The 17,815-nt window shown below is 39.6% G+C and overlaps 1 long non-coding RNA gene across 1 annotated transcript in view; it reads right to left on the bottom strand.

The window, feature by feature from the left end:
• LOC115283904 overlaps positions 1–11,692 on the bottom strand; it is an 85,056-nt gene extending 73,364 nt beyond the window's left edge. The window contains exon 1 of the long non-coding RNA XR_003905089.1: positions 11,513–11,692. This is a non-coding gene — a long non-coding RNA (uncharacterized LOC115283904). The remainder of the gene's footprint in view (positions 1–11,512) is intronic.
• Between the last annotated feature and the right edge of the window lie 6,123 nt (positions 11,693–17,815).

Consider the following 17,815-nt stretch of genomic DNA (forward strand, 5'->3'; position numbering starts at 1 on the left):
CTTAGTTGCCAGCATATACATTTATGAGGACAAGGACTTGGACTGATGTGTACAGTTGGGTCTCTAGCACCTTGAACAGAAACTAACATATAAAGTTGTTCCATCATACCTGTTAATGAGTGATGGAATTCACTTGCATGTTTTCCATTCCCACTTATAATCCCTTTTTTACATTTCACTCAGAAGAGAAAATGGATTTCCAGTCTCTTGTCTTTGGGAGAAGGTTTCTACCACTGTTGGCTCTTTATTAATTGACAGTCATTTGATTTTGAGACTCTTGATGCAATCATGACATTTTTGGATAAATACGAAATTTGAGCAGCAGAGTTTATTTTTCTGGTCTTTGATTTGTTTTTTTTTGCTTTCTCTCTGTGTGTGTGTGTGTGTGTGTGTGTGTGTGTGTGTGTGTGTGTCTGTGTGTGTGTGTATGCTTATTTATTAAGCCCAGAATAGAAAATACCTTCTTGTTTTCTATGTGTCAAAGTAAAAACTTGAAAGTTATTCCTAACTTCTTCACTAGAACTATACTTATAAAAATGAAACCTTACAGAAATTGCTTACATAAGACTGTGTTAGCCTTAGTTAAGTTGCCTCAGGCATCATTATAGCATATGCTTTCTCTTACCTGAAGAATCCTAGGAAAGAATGTGAACATTTACATCTTACTTCATTCCAGAAAAGGATTTGAGGCAGACTATATTCACAATTGGAGAGAATCAGTAAATTGGGGCAAGGCAAAAATAAGGTTCTAAAAAGTGAAGTAAATATGTCCCCCCAATAGAAATATGCCAGTCATTACATTAGAATGTGAACAGAGAGGAGTTTATAATAGGAATCTTTTGGATTTTTTTGAATTGCACAAGTTCCATTCGAGTGTTTTATTTTTTTCTCTTTTTTTAAGATATAGTTTATTGTCAAGTTGGTTTCCATACAACACCCAGTGCTCATCACAAGTGCCTTCCTCCAGGCCCATCACCCATTTCCCCCTCTCCCCCACCTCATCCAACCTCAGTTTCTTCTTAGTATGTAACAGCCTGTCATAATTTGCCTCCCTCCTTCTCCTTAACTATTTTTCCCCTTCCCCTCTCCTATGGTCCTCTGATAAGTTTCTCCTGTTCCACATATGAGTCAAAATATATGGTATCTGTCCTTCTCTGCCTGACTTATTTCACTTAGCATGACACCCTCAAGGTCCATCCACTTTGCTACAAATGGCCAGATTTCATTCTTCCTCATTGCCATATAGTACTCCATTGTATTGATAGACCACATCTTCTTGATCCTCTCATCAGATGATGGACATTTAGGCTCTTTCCATGATTTGGCTATTGTTGACATTGCTGCTATGAACATTGGGGTACATGTGTTCCTATGCATCAGCACTTCTGTATCCCTTGGGTAAATCCCTAGCAGTGCTATTGCTGCGTCATAGGGGAGTTCCACTAATAGTTTTTTGAGGAACCTCCACACTGTTTTCCAGAGCGGCTGCACCAGTTTACATTCCCACCAACAGTGTAAGAGGGTGCCCGTTTCTCCACATCCTCACCAGCATCCATTCAACTGTTTTAATCATGGAGAAAGACAATAATAGAAATGTATCTATTTATGCCCATAGATTAAGCCATGATTGGAATACACCAATACTTTTTTAAAAAATGCTTGAGAAATATAGGGCCTTTTAATAGAGTTTTATGTATTTTTATTTAATTATTTTATGTAGATCAATTGATAATATTTTTATTAGCTTTCTGAGAACTAGCATTCTGAATATTCTGAATATTACTTTTGGATCCAATATTATTTTAAGGTTCTGTACCAACATTTGAAATTCTGTTGTATGAATTTATTCAGTGCTTCTTTGTGCCTATTTTGCTTTTTGCTATTGTTCTATTTATGGATTGAGGCAACACAGAAATCAAAAAGAAATTCAACAAACAAACCATAACATCAGGAGTGTTTGCGGTGCATTTATCCATCCATCGTTTGGTGGATACATTTTGTATGAGTCATGAACTTAAGTGCATCTACAGACCAAGCAGATAAATTAGTGAAGTAGGGCAGGTGTATGGAAAATTAATTGCCAAAAATACAATCAATATTCCTTTGCTTTTACTAAAATACAATGTAAAGAGATAACATAATAAACATAGATATAGTAATGGAGATTATTTTACCATACACATGGGGAAATGGAAACTGAAAGTAGACATAGTAAATTATTAATTATTTTCTTTCATGTTTCATACTTTTTTGATTTCATAACTGGAAAACAGATGCTTCTGTGAAAACATGAAGTGTCCGGTCTTATATTTCACATTGTGAGGTGCAGGGTAGAATTCAGCCTTGAATCTTCTATTTGATTTTGATATTTAATTGAATCAGTTTCAAAACAGAAGGAAGCTCTTCATAAATTGATAGTTCATTTTGAACATGGATAGGATAGTTGCACAGTGTTTTTATATTTAGGATAATTAAATGTAATTATTTCACTTTTAGTATTATATTGCACTGTAGTTCCAATAACCTCTATTTGGAACTCCCAATTCACATTACCAGTGACAGATGAGGAAGATGAACTGAACAATGCTAGCTTTTTCTCTATAAAGTCGCAGATCAAGAAAAGATACTTGAAATTTGGGATTCAATTTCGCATTTTTGGCTGTGGCTTTCACATCTTTCAATAAAGCAAAGTAGGTGAGATTACTCTCTGAAAAATGAAACTCCTAAAGATCCATTTTTTTGGATATTAATGAACCAAAAAAAGTGCGCTTTGCTAAAGTCCTTTTTGAGAAATATTCAAAGTATTTATAAGGGTCATACATAATGTCAAGTCTTTGATCCAGTTTTTGCCTCTAAGTTGAGATGGGCATTTTTCCTTGGGTAACATGAATCAGAGGATATCATCATTTAAAAAAATGCATTCAATACCCATTAATGATTTAATAAAAAACCTCCCAGCAAACTAGGAAACTATTGAATCAATGCAAATCTTTTTGCCCCTGCAGTTCTCTAATAACATTTACATAATGTTAGTGACATCATTACATATTAATGATGCATCATTGATTCTGCTGCCGAAGACTGTTTCAGATTTTGTAACTGTGTTTTGTTGATGATGATCACAAATACAAGTCTTACTCAGAATATGCAGGAAAATGTGAATAAGCCATTTTCTTGTTATGTTAAATTTTTTACTCAGAATTATATAGCACAAAGTAGAACAATGTATGTTTCAAACATATGTCTTCTTGAAGTCTTTATGCCTTCATCATTGCCTAGAATTCATTCATCATTTCTAGAATTCAGTTTCTCCCAGTGTTGACTATACTGCTGTGTACTAGCAGCCGCCAGTTGGGAGAAGAGTGGAAGAAAGGTGACGGGTCCAGTACTGAGTGAGGCCCATTTGCACACGGAATGTCTGTCCCTGTCCCACATGGTTTGAGGCTGATTTGGGACAGCACAGAATCACCACATCAATCACAGGCAAGAAGAGACATGTATATAGTGTTAACATTGTCAAGTGATGGCTTCAAAAGCTCTTGAAGACACAGGCATGGCCTCACTTTGAGTGACACCAATGCCTGTGGAGTCTGTGGTGGGGTAGGTAGGGGATCATCATGTGTGCCAACAGGGGGACACACAGGGTAATGGGTGCCTGCTGCCAACATTTCCATGTTTGGGTGCTGTAGGCTAGAAGCAGCATTGCCCAAGGTTCAGTGGTGGACCGTGGATATCTTAGAGAAATACTTGTCCTCTGTGAGATATGAGTGAGAACTACTCCAAATCAGCAAGTCAGCGCCAGTCTTCTGTAATTTCATGAAAGAAATACCATGCTGGCTGATGGGAACACTGTGCTCACCACGCTGCCTTCTTGGAATTAGGACCTCAAGACCAGCCCATAGAATGATTCCTGGAGCTCTTTGAGGCATGTGGTTAACCTCATGCAAGGGGAAGGGTAGTAGTTCAAAAAGCAATTTGAAGAGAAAAATGACAACTAGTGACCAGGTCCAGTTCCAGGTTCCAGTCTGGGAAAGCTCTGGACTGCCTGGGAAGCTCTGCTTGCCTGCCAGCACAGGTGTTAGAGGGGAACTTAACAAATTTCCAGGAAGGCAGCCCTAAGTCCCAGAGTCTCTTATATTTGCACGTATGCTTTTATAAAATCTCCAAATGTAAATAGCTTGGTGTCAGGCAATTAAATTAATATGTAACTGTATTTCATAGCAGCACTGCTGATTTTATTCACATTCAAAATAAATCCTAATGAAATTGCACTCCCTTTCCATTTTACTCAATGTTTCATCACATGGTATGTTAGTCAATAGCACAGACTCTAAAGCTAGAATGCTTAGAAATCCCAGCTCTTTGAACTGCTGGGTCTGTGACTTTCAGCAAATTACTTAACCACTCTGCATTCCAGCTTCCTCATCTATATAATAGGAAAAAATAATAGTACCTATCTCATAGAATTGTAATGAGTATCAAAAGTGTAAATACTTGTAAATACCTAGAAGTTTGTCAGGTCCATGATACATACTCTTCAAGTGTGTGCTGTATTATTGTACGCCAGTGGTTTTCGATGGGAGTTATTTTGCCCTTCCAGGACATTTAGCAACATTTGGAGACAGTTTGGGTTGTGTGTGTATGGGGGCACATGGAGCACTACTGGTATCTAATGGGTAGAGGGAAGAGATGCTGCTAAACAACCTACAATGCACAGGACAGTCCCCTCAACAAAGAATTACACAGCCCCAAATGCCGATAATGCCAAGGTGGAGAGAACTAGTGATGGTTCTTACTATGGTTTGTTTCATAAGTGTGTCTTCAACTATATACTTTCTTTAATTGAAACGTAACTAATATAATTAATTAGTCAATCAGTATACTTTTGACACAGGCAGATTTTTTTTTTACAAAATAAACAAGTTTCAGTCTTCATTTACACAGAGAAGTATGCTCCGTCATTTCTTTGGCAATACACTACCCTCTTAATCTATTCTGGAAATAATGGGTATAAGAAATACTTACTACCCACAACTATATGGTCAACTCATCTTTGACAAAGCAGGAACGAATATCCAATGGAAAAAAGACAGTCTCTACAACAAATGGTGCTGGGAGCCTGGATGGTGACACGTGCGGGAATGAAACTGGACCACTCTCTTACAGCATGCACAAAAATAAACTCAAAATGGATGAGAGACCTACATGTGAGACAAAACCATCAAAATCCTAGCAGAGAACACAGGCAGCAACCTCTTTGGCTTTGGTCATAGGATTTTCTTAGTAGACAGGTCACCAGAGGCAAGGGAAAAAAAAGCAAACATGAACTATTAGGACTTCCTCAAGATTAAAAGCTCCTGCACAGCAAAGGAAACAATCAACAAAACTAAAAGGCAGCAGACAGAATGGGAGAAGATATTTGCAAATGATGTATCTGATAAAGGGTTAGTAGCCAAAATCTATGAAAAACTTATTTAACTCAACACCCCCCCAAAAAAACAAATAATTCAGTAAAGAAATGGCAAAAGTCATGAAGAGACTTTTTTTTTAATGTTTTATTTATTTTTGATACAGGGAGAGACAGAGCCTGAGAGGGGAAGGGGCAGAGAGAGAAGGAGACACAGAACCAGAAGCAGGCTCCAGGCTCTGAGCTAGCTGTCAGCACAGAGCCCAACACGGGGCTCGAACCCACGAATGTGAGATCTGACCTGAGCCGAAGTCGGAGGCTTAATCAACTGAGCCACCCAGGCGCCCCGAGACATTTTTTAAAGAAGACATCCAGATGGCTAATAGACACATGAAAAGATGCTCAACATCATTCATCATCAGGGAGATACAAATCAAAACCATTATGAGATACCACCTCACACCTGCCAGAATGGCTAAAATTAACAACACAAGAAACAATAGGTGTTGGTGAGGAGGCAGAGAAAGGGGAACCCTCTGATACTGTTGGTGGGAATACAAACTGGTGCAGTCACTCTGGAGAATAGTATGGAGGTTCCTAAAAATTTTTAAAATAGAACTACCCTATAATCCAGCAAGGGCACTACTAAGTATTCACCCAAAGGACAGCAAAATACAGATTCTAAGGGGTAAATGCACCCTGATGTTTATAACAACATTATCAAAATAACTAAGCTATGGCGAGAGCCCAAATATCCACTGACTGATGAATGGATAAAGAAGACGTGGTATACATATACAAATGGAATATTACTCAGCTATTAAAGAGAATGAAATCTTGCCATTTGAAATGATATGGATGGACTTAGACTGTATTATGCTAAGTAAAATAAGTCAGAGAAAGACAAATATCACATGATTTCACTCATATGTGGAATTTAAGAAACAAAAGAGATGAACATATGGGAAGGGGGAAAGGGGAGAGAGGGAAACAAAGCACAAAAGACTCAACGATGGAGAACAGACTGTTGATGGAGGGACGGGGGTGGGGAATGGGCTAGATGGACATGCAGGAGGGCACTTGTTGGGAGGAGCACTGGGTGTTGTATGCAAGGGATGAGTCACAGAATTCTGCTCCTGAAACCAATATTGCACTGTATGTTAGCTAACCAAAATACAAAAAAGAAATATTTACTGATCCTCCTTCCTCTATTACAAGTGCAACAGAGCAAGTACAGTAACAATTCCAAGTCAACAACTGGCTTCAGTGCCAGAAAATTGCAGTGGGTGAGAGAGTGGCCGAGAACCGGCCTGAAGTCCATGAGGCACTCAGATCTAGAAACCACTTACTTTCTTTCTTGTCCCCTCCCTCTAATGTACCAGAGGGCACAGTGTCAGTTATTATTTGAATAGGGATCAAGTGGGGGGAAGGAAAAGGTGAACTAATGGAGAAAAACTCTATCGGTGGATATTTCAAATATATTTACTCTGTTTCATGCAATTGCAACAAAAAAATCACGAGAGTGAATCACAACAACAACCAAAAAATTGTTATGTGTGTCAAATTTTCTGGGAGCACTTTCGTCCTTAATGAAGCCTCCTTTCAAGGTAGAGGGTTTTCTGTCTTGAGTACTCAAAGTGTGGTCCACAGGCCAGCAGCATCACCCAGAGCTGGTTAAAAAGGCAGAATCTCAGGCCCCACTCTGGACCTGCTGAACCAGCATCTGTATTTTAACAAGATCTCTAGGTGATTTGTATGCACATTAAAATTTGAGAAGCGCTGGAATGTTTTAGGTGTTCCTGGCACATTAAAAGCTCAACTTTTAATGCAGAAATGGACCTATTAATAGGCTAAAAGGTGACAGAGGGAAGCATTTTTAATCAGCGAGAAAGCTATTTCACCTTCCTTTAAGTAATTTACATCACCTTTAGTTTATTTATAGTTTCTCAAATGATCTGATTTTATAAGATATAATCTTTTCATTAATCTGATATTATGGTTAATGATTTGTGTCATACTTGCAATTTAAAAGTTAAGAATGAAGAGTATCGATGCTTTGTGTTTTCTGCTACCTTTGTAACTGCAGACAGCGGAAGAACCACATGTGCAATCTTGTTACGGCGTTCTATAGCTCTGATATTTATAACATATTTATTTGCATAAATCTAGATTATGATAACTCTCAAGTTTTACATACTTAGCTGACATTCACAGCTGGGATTGTTAGGGAAGTTACAGTAAAACTGAATGGTGTTAGAAGAGGACACATAATTTCAATTAAGTGCACATCCTTATTAAATAATTGGACGTGTACACCAGGAGACCAAAAACTTTGTTTCCCTCAGAAACCCAAGTGTGAGCAGCAAAAATGGAAGCTGCTCCTAGAGAGTCTCAGGGGGCATTACCAGGTGCCTGCCTCTAGTTTTCATTGCCCTCATTTTCTATCCTGTCCCCACCCCAGAGAAGGAGAAAAGGGTGGGTATCTCATTTCTGGCAAGAAGGCCAAAGGGTGAGGTGTGCAAAGGATGCAAACTGCATGTTCATGACTGCATGCCAAATGTATCATCACTGTCACTGTTTTCCTGATAGCTCTTGCTAATTCCCCCTAGTCTTTTATTTGCACTGCCTATTGAAACTAAATAGATCCCAGAGAACTTGATAAAACTACAATTTGAGATAGACATAGAACTCTGGCTTTCTAACCAGAAAACAAAAACATTCCCATGCCCTTCCATATTGAGTGATTTCCAAACTACCGTAATCTGTGTGCCTTGGAAATGGTTGGGTGTTTTGGGCTGCAAGCCACTAGTAGAAATAAATTTCAACTTTATCTGCTCCTGGTGAAGGATAATGAGCATTTTCTTGTGAAACTGGGGCCTCTCTCTTCCAGAAGATTAACTTACTTCTATTGTGCCAGCTTCCATATACTGTCATTATCATTATTAGTCACAACAATATCTAAAATACCACCAAAATAAATCTCCTCTAAAATTGCCTTCCTGAAGTGAACTGAGGATATTCTGGCATCCATAAATGCAGAAATATACACCGTGATGGGCTGTGTGTTGTATCAGACTAAAAAGGAAATGAAGAACATATCAAGCTTGAAGGTTTATCAGGAGCTTCTAGATAATTCTGCCACTGTTTCAATTTAAGTAGTCTCTCATGAAACATTGGATCTCATTAGGCTTTCAGCTCTTGAGCCCCAGGATGCAGTGTATTTAATTAACTCTTCCTGGTATAAAATTTCTCAGAAGCTCTAAGTCAAATAAAATTCTCTCAAACCTGATCTCAGAAATCCCTTGACACACACACACACACGTACACGCACACGTATATATACTATATAACTGTAAAACTATAACTAGAACTATATATATATATCTATTTCACAGTATTTCTTTCAGTTTGCAAACTCAGACCTTGGGGGAGTTGTTGGATATAGAGACGTCTGTCTTAAGGCCAGTGTGGAATCTGCTTATAGAGAGAAATGATCTTTATTGCTACTGAGTGCTTATGAGCAAGATGCATGCTCATCTTAACATAGGATAGGTGGTGTGGCTAACGCTGGAGCTTACTAAAACCTGTCTGAAATAACAGAAATCTGGGGTGAATATGCCCAAGTTGTGGCATGTCAATTATTCATGTGATTTCAATAAACTCTTTCTATGGGTTCTGTTCCTATTTTTCCCACTTGACATTGTTACTGACTAAATTGTTACTTTAAGTTGGGGTTTTTCATAAGCAATAGTAATGATAGTAATAATAAGCAACAGTGGTCATTTCTATCTTTCGAACCTATTTCAAAAAATGTAAGAGATGAGAAAACCCCTTTTCAATTAGGATCTGTAAAGTAGAAGCTTCAGAGAAGAATTTAAAAATCTTCCAAAACAAAATCTCTTGCTTGAACATGTTAATTTATGAGAGATTAAAGGGAAGGGGGGAGCTGAAAGGCAGTGAGGTGACAGCAGTGATGGAAAAGAACACAACTGCAGCCTTTATGAGGCCGGTGATGTCCTCTTTCTGATCTGGGTGCTGATAACATAGGTGTGTTCAGTTTGTGAACATTTATCATGCTACGCACTCATCACTGCATTTTTCTTGATGTATGTTTCAATAAAAAGTAACAAACAAACAAAACCCCAAACATGTAGTTTATGAAAGTGGTCCAGGGTATCATGAAGGTAAACCATGGTGAGGGCCAGGGTAGGGTAATGTTACCTGAAATGGCAATAGGATACATTAAATGGGCTTGGCAAGGCCAGCAGCCAGAGTTTCTGGGGAAAAGTCTGAGAAGGCTGAAGGGGAGATAGAGATGGTAGATAACGGTGGGGAAGAGAATAGTGAATCAGGATGCTAGAACTCAGAGGGAATTGAAACAGGAAGCCAATCCAGGAGCCAAGTTTGCCTGGATCCCAGACTATTGCTAACAGTGCTCAGCAGTAATTAGCATAGATCTGGGCAGCAGAGGAAGTAGGGTCAGTGTTTTCTTCTCAATTCAGAAAGCGGTGGAGATCCTAGCCAGGCTCTTGAATGGGACCTAATACTCATGGAGAAGGTGGAATTGTCAATTACACAGAAAATATTCATTCCCTAGGCAGTAAGTATATCCTCTGAGACTCAGTCTTGTTTATCTTGGCATCTCCTTGAGCACTTCTAAATGAGAGACTAGTCCCTTTTGGGTACTGTTTGATCCACCATCCCAATTAAGGAGGAGATTTTGTGGCCACCCGTATGAAAGAAATGGTTGGATGGATCTGACAATTTTTCACTCCACAAACACTTGTTGAGTACCTACTATGTGCCAGGAGCTGTGTTAGGTGCTGGGGAGGCAACGAACAAAGCAAAGAAAATCCCTGCCCCTTGAAACTTCCATCCTGTTGATGACATCTAATACACCACAGCTGAGGCCTTTTTTATTTACAGTTTTATAAGTGAAGAAGAAATCTGTTGAGAATTATCAAATCACTACTATGGCTAAAATATGCACAAGTATGCCCACTAGTTAACCTAAGCATGTATATACATAAAAAGGATATCATACATACACAGGTGCTTTGTTTACTCTCAGTCTGAGAGTACATTTCATGGGGTCCAAAAGACCCGGGTTTAAGGCTTAGGATTTAAGCCTTATGAAGTGATAATCATTTGAGTACCTATGTGCTGGGAGCCATTTCTGAAGTAAGGCAGGTTTGCAAGGCCTCCCACTGTCAGATGGCGACTGACATCTTCACCCACTCAACCCCCACTCAGTTTCTGCTTGAGCACCGACTCCCAAGGCGTCTGACTGACTGATATCAGGAGTGACTTGCCTTCTTATGTTAAAAATATGTGAATTGTACCTTGTGAAGAAACTTGTTATAGGAGTTTCTTCTTTTGTGATTATAGGAGCAAATGTTACATTTCCTGAGAAAACCTGTTTTTCTTCCCCTGGAAAACAGGCTATTGACCTCTATCACAAAAGAACTAACTTCTGCCTTTGCTATGCTAAAAAAACATTGCTTTGTATTTGAATGCTAAAGATCCCTTCCTTCCCCAAGTGATACACATCTAGTCACCTACTTAATCACCTACAGATTATGCATGAGTCTTCCACCAATCTATGTTTTGGGAAATTTTTACATGCCAAAGAATTTGTTATCAGAAATCTTTGTCTAAGGCAATTGCCACTTCTGTTTTGTACCCCATAAATAAATAAATAAATAAATAAATAAAGCTGACTCTTGGGTCAGTGCAGAGATGCCTGCCTGGTGATCAGAAAGAAGCTGAAGCTCTCTCGCTCCCTTTTGCAGACACTGTCCATCCTCCAGGGAGCCCTGGACCTGCTGGAGCTGCACTCTGACACCTATATTCTAATGTAGTGATGAGAGTTAATATGTTTATATTACTATTACTAACTCATAATAATTATATTTATAATTATTCATTAAAAAGTAATGAATTCTGAATGGCCCATACTTTCAAGTCTTCTAGCTCTCCTGAGCTCCTCTTTTTATATGAGTACTATGAAAATGTTCTCAAATTTCTCAAGCTCTCCTTTTTATGCTATGGAATGTCTACGGTCTGTCATGCATTTATAAAGATTGTTTAGGCAGGGAGACTTACAGTTTCCTGGGCAACTGAATTCCTCCTCCATCCAAATTCTTGATTCACTCTCAAAAGGCTGACATCTTGCCTCCTCCAACTTGTCCCATGGACAGGTGCCTCTGTTTTACCTTCATTCTTTTCACACATCACTGACATGAGGTTGTTGGGTGCAACAGACTGACTGAAGATTTGGAGACAATGAAGGGATCCCAGGGCATTGTCTGGAACGAGAGTACCCTTTACATGGAGAATTCCTCACGGACTACCTTTCCTTCCCTAGAATTTGTCTTCTTCCCTAACTTCTTTCTATATCACTCTTCATATCCAACCCATCAGGAAATTCTGTTGGCTTTACTTTCAAAATGTACAAAGAATGAACCTTTAAAAATTTTAAAATTTTATTAAAAAAATTTAATTCCAGTATAGTTAATATATACTGCTATATTAGTTTGAGGCATACAATATAGTGATTCAACAAATGTATACATCATTCAATTATCATCACCATAAGAGCACTCTTAATCCCCCTTCACCTAGTTCATACATATTCCCTACCTACCTCCCCTCTGGTAACCACCAGTTTGTTCTCTCTAGTTAAGTGTTTATTTTTGCTTTGTCTCTTTTTTTTTCTTTGTTCTTTTTTTGTTTCTTAAATTCCACATATGAGTGGAATGATATGGTATTTGTCTTTCTCTGGCTGACATGTCACTTAGCACAATACTTTCTAGATCCATCCATGTTGTTTCAAATAGCAAGGATTTTTCACTTTTATGGCTGAGTAATATTCCATTGCATATGTATATGACATATTTACACTCAAAGTAATTATTGATAGCTGTGTAGTTATTGCTATTTTGTTACTTCTTTTATGGTTGTTTTTGTAGTTCTTTGTTCCTTTCTTCTCTTGCTCTGTTTTCTCAGGGTTTGCTGACTTTTTTTAGTGATATGCTTAGATTATTTTCTCTATTTTTTGCACATCAATTACTGGCTTTTGGTTTGTGGTTACCACTTGGTTTGTATATAATGTCTCATGCATATAGCAGTCTATATTAAGTTGAAGGTCACTTAAGTGTGAAGCCATTCTTTACTTCTTTCATTCCCATGGTTTAAGTATATGTTGTCATACTTTACATCCTTTTATTTTGTGACTCCCTTGACTGATATTTAGAGATGTAATTAATTTTACTGGTTTTTTTTTGCTTCCTACTTTTCTTACTCCTCCTTATGGTCTTTCCTTTCCATGCAAAGAGTCCCCTTTAACATTTCCAGTAAGACTTGTTTAGCGGCGATGAATTCCTTTAACTTTTGTTTGTCTGCAAAACTCTTTATCTCTCCTATTCTGAATGATAGGCTTGCTGGATAGAGTATTCTTGGCTGCAGGTTTTTTCCTTTCAGCACTTTGAATATATCATGCCACTCCCTTCTAGTCTGCAAGGTGTCTGTTGAAAGATCAGCTGATAGCTTTATGAGGTTTCCCTTGTATATTACTGTTTTCTTTTTTCTTGCTGTATTTAAAATTCTCTCTTTATAACTACTTTTTGCCATTTTAATGACTGTGTGCCTTGGTATGGACCTCCTTGGGTTGATTTTTTTGGGGACTTTCTGTGCCTCCTGGACCTGGATTTCTGTTTTGCTTTCCAGATTTGGGAAGTTTTCAGCTATTATTTCTTCAAATACATTTTCTAACCCCTTTTGTCTCTCTTCTCCTTCTAGGATACCAATAATGTTAATGTTATTGTATTTGAAGGTGTTACTGGGTTTCCTAAGTCTATTTTCATGTTGTATTACTTTTTTTGCTTACCTGTTCAGTTTTATTGCTTTCCTTTACTCTTTCCTCCAGGTCACTGATCTCTTCTTCTACTTCCCATGAAGCCATGAGATCATGACCTGAGTGGAAACCAAGAGTCGGTTGCTTAACCAACTGAGCCACCCAGGTGCTCTCCCTCTAGTCTATTTTTAAATGTTTACTTATTTATTTAGAGAGAGAATGCATGAGCTGAGGAGGGACACAGAGAAAGAAAAGGAGAGAGAGAATCCCAAGGACACAGGGCTCAAACTCATGAACCATGAGATTATGACCTTAAGCCAAAATCAAGAGTCAGATACTCAACTGACTGAGCCCCCCAGGTATACTCTCCCAGTCTATATTTAATGTCTGTTATTGGATTCTTCATTTCAGATTGGCTCTTTTTCTATATTTTCTATCTTTTAAATTTTTTTTTTAATTTTTTAAATGTTTTTATTTATTTTTGACACAGAGAGAGAGATAGCATGAGCAGGGGAGGGTCAGAAAGAGAGGGAGACAAAGGATCTGAAGACAGGCTCCAGGCTCTGAGCTAGCTGTCAGCACAGAGCCCAAAGCAGGGCTCGAACCCACGAACTGCGAGATCATGACCTGAGCCGAAGTCTGATGCTTAACCGACTGAGCCCCCCAGGCGCCCCATGTACTTTCTATCTTTTTGTAGAGGGTCTCACTGAGATCCTCCAGTCTTTTCTCAAATCCAGTGAGTATCTTTATAACCATTAGGTTTTTTTTTTTAATGTTTATATATTTTTGAGAGACAGAGCATGAGCAGGGGAAGGGCAGAGAGAGAAGGAGACACAGAATCTGAAGCAGGCTCCAGGCTCTGAGCTGTCAGCACAGAGCCCGATGTGGGGCTTGAACTCATGAACCGTGAGATTGTGACCTGAGCTGAAGCTGGACGCCTAACCAACTGAGCCACCCAGGCGCCCCTGACCATTAGTTTAAATTCCATGTCAGGCACACTGCTTATCTCCATTTCATCTAGTTCACTTGCTGTGATTTTTGTCCTGTTCTTTCCTTTGGGTCACATTGCTCTGTCTCCTCATTTTGTCTACCTCTCTGTGTCTGTATGTTAGGAAAATCAGCTACATTATGAAGTCTGCATATGAAGCTATATATGAAGTCAGCTTCATAAGGACAATAGTGTCCTTATGAAGAAGAGGTCCTGTAGTACCTACAAAGCAATGTTTCCTATTCACCAGAGCCTAGCCCTTCAGGGGTGTCTCCTATGTATGTTGTGTGCACCCTACTGTTGTGGCTGAGCCACATTTGCCTTCAGTCCAGTCATCTGCGATGGCTTTCTTTGCCTCTTGTGGGCAGGGTTTTGTCTCTGTGTTATTAGTGGGCCGGTCTGGGGCTGCCTTGGGCTTCTGTTGAGTCAGACCAGGTGTTTTCCAGAGACGCAGTAGCACCAAGCACAGGGCACTTTCCCTGTCTTGTCCCTTGAGAAACTTTTGTTGGTGGGTGGGGCCTGCGGTCAGACCAGATGTCTTCTCCCAGCCCCGTGCTGGGGCCACAGTTGGATGGTGTGCCTGGTTATCTTCTCCTCTCCCTTGGGCAGGAGTCACTTTGGAGTGGTGCTGGCCTCTACTCGGGCTGGTTTCACACTGCCAGGCTTGTGGCACTGGTTTGGATGGGCTCTGCCCAAGGGCATATTGGAGGGGGCAGGTCCACAGGAGAATACTGGGACAGGTCACCTGGTGTCAGCAAGGTCCGAGCTGGTCAGCTGCAGGAAGGGATCTCCAGCCCCCAAGAAAACTCGTGCCCGGGCTTGGCTGGAAGGGGTATTTCTGTAGAAGAATGCAGGGGTGGGGTGCACTGTTAGCAAGCCAGGTGGAGAGTGTTGCACTGCACTGGTTCTGGCAGGGTTCCGTGTGTCTAGGTCCGGGTGCAGGAGGCAAATGGCTCCTGTAAGCTCTTTTGTTCTTGGAGAGGTCTCCCAACAATCACTGCCACTCTAGCACATGCTCTGAGATGAGCAAATAAATCTCCCTCCTGTATACCCCAGGCATTTTCCAAATTGCTGCTTCTATGCTGTATCTCAGAAGGGCTGTTTGTTGTGCTGTCTCTTTAAGGGCAGTCATCAACTGATTTTTAAAGTTCTGGGTGTGGAGCACATGGGTGGCTCCGTTGGTTAAGCATCCAACTTCAGCTCAGGCCATAATCTCATGCTTTGCGAGTTAGAGCCCCACGATGGGCTCTGTGCTGACAGCCCAGAGCCTGGAGCCTGCTTCGGATTCTGTGTGCCTCTCTTTTTCTCTACCTCTACCCTGCTCATGCTCTGTCTCTGTCTCTCAAAAATAAATTTTAAAAAACAACAACAACAAAAATAAAGTTCTAGGTGTTAAGCCTCACTGATGATTAGGCCTCTCTGGTTTTCAAAGCCAATGTCATGGGGATTTGCCTTCCCCATGCAGGTCCCCTGTGCCTGGTGTGCCTGGTGTGGGGATCTGCTCCTCTCTACACCCAATGACAGTCTTCTAGGTCCATTTGGCTCCTGATTGCGTGTCCACCCTCCCTACCTTCTTCAATGTGGCCTCCTTTCTACATTTAGCTGTGGAGAGTCTGTTCTGCCAGACTTTGGGTCATTCTCTAAGTTATTTACATGGATGTAGGTATTATTTAGTTGTATCAGTGGGAAAAGATGAGCTTAGGATCTTCCTACTCCACCATCTTCTCAGGGAGACTCATAAAATTTTTTTAAACTGATATTTTCCAAGTACCTAGGATGATATCTGGCATGAAGTAGGTGCTCGATAATTATTTGTTTAGTAAGCTAATAAAAATGTGCTTAGAACAGTGCCTGGCATGAATATATAAATTTAAATTTTTATTAAATGATTTTCTACAATCTGTAATTTAGCCTTTCAAGTGGGATTGTCAGGAATATCTTTTCGCTGTAGAAAACTTGGCTGTCCTAAACCTCACACTCAAGTCAATTTATTAGCACTTGGGTGTACTATCCTGTCTTACCTCCCTAGGACTGAACATCTTTAGTGTTTGCTAAAGTCAATTTCCCAGGTTTTCAGACCTGCCGAGGAAAAAATCAAACCTTTAGTGACCCTCTCCTCATAAGGGACAGGTCCTTAATGAAGATCAGTTTGAGACTAGTTGCAAAGCCTCTTTCTTTACCACAAGTATCACATCTGTAGATTTAAATAGCATCAGTTTGATTCAAGATCAGTTGATCATGTGAACTGTCAGGTGTTTGCAATTAAAAATAAAATTGCTCAGCCAAGGAGCTATTATCACAAGTACTGCATGTGATAGACATTTCAGGTTCTACCAAATGCATTGCAAGAGGTATCAAGAATATGAGAAATGTGCATATTTGAATTTTAGGTCCATGAAATAACTTTTCTTAATGTCTCAATGAAACTTTTAGACATGTATTAACATTCTCTGTTCTGCTTAAAGTCTTTTTTATAATTATCTATAAAATACATGAAACATGCTCCATTTGTCTAACATTCTAGGAACCCCATATCCACTCCAGAGGTGGGAAATATTGTACCCAAGATTCTGGATGTGTTTTTGTTCCTCTCATGAACATGGTGAATTCAGTCTTAGCATTCTTCTCCAAGTATTCCAAGCAATTGTTACCAATGGATTCTTTGCTTCCCTACAATCTACTCCCAACTAGGCAGGCAGAGAGCCTTTAGCATGCACTATCCTACTCTGATCAAAGTCCTCACATCAATCATTAACTCCAAATGAGCTGTCTTTCCCTCTCTGACTTAATCTCTTGGCATTCTCCCCGACTCACTATGTGCCAGCTGTGCTGGCCTCCTGCTCCTTCAGCACACCAGCAAACTCTCAGTCTCAAGGCCTTTGCACCTACTGTTACTTCTTTCCATAACATTCTCCATATGTGTAACTTAAGTTTTTGCTCAAACCTTACCATTTTAATGAGGCCTATAATGACCACCAATTTAAAACTGCAACCCCCTGTGGTAGACAGAATAATGCCCCCCCCCCAATATTCATGTCAAATCCCCAGAACCTGTGAATATGTTACCTTACCTGGCAAAAGGAACTTTAGAGGTGTGATAAAGTTAAGGGTCTTGAAATGGGGACATTATACCGGATTATCTGGGTGAGCCTGAAGTACTCACAAGGGACCTTGTAAGAGGGAGACAGGAGGTTCAGAGATGATGCAACACGAAAACAGAAGAGAGAAGAGAGATTGGGAGATGCTACTCTGTTAGCTTTGAAGATGAAGAAGAGACCTTGAGTCAAGAAACTGCAGGTGTCCTCTAGAAGCTGGAAAGGGCAAGGAAATGAATTTCCCTTACATCTCCCAGAAAGAATGCAGTCCTGCTAATGACTAGATTTTAGAACATCTGACCTCCAAACCACAAGATAATAAATGTATGTTGTTTTAGGCCATTATTTGTAGTAATTTGTTATAGCATCAGGACAAGACTGATATATCTTCCCATTCTACTTATTTTCCATATCACTTATCAACATTTATTGTACCAGACAATGTGTTCATCATGTCTATTGTTTACTGT

Source organism: Suricata suricatta, chromosome X, assembly GCF_006229205.1.
Source record: "Suricata suricatta isolate VVHF042 chromosome X, meerkat_22Aug2017_6uvM2_HiC, whole genome shotgun sequence".
Lineage (NCBI taxonomy): Eukaryota > Metazoa > Chordata > Mammalia > Carnivora > Herpestidae > Suricata > Suricata suricatta.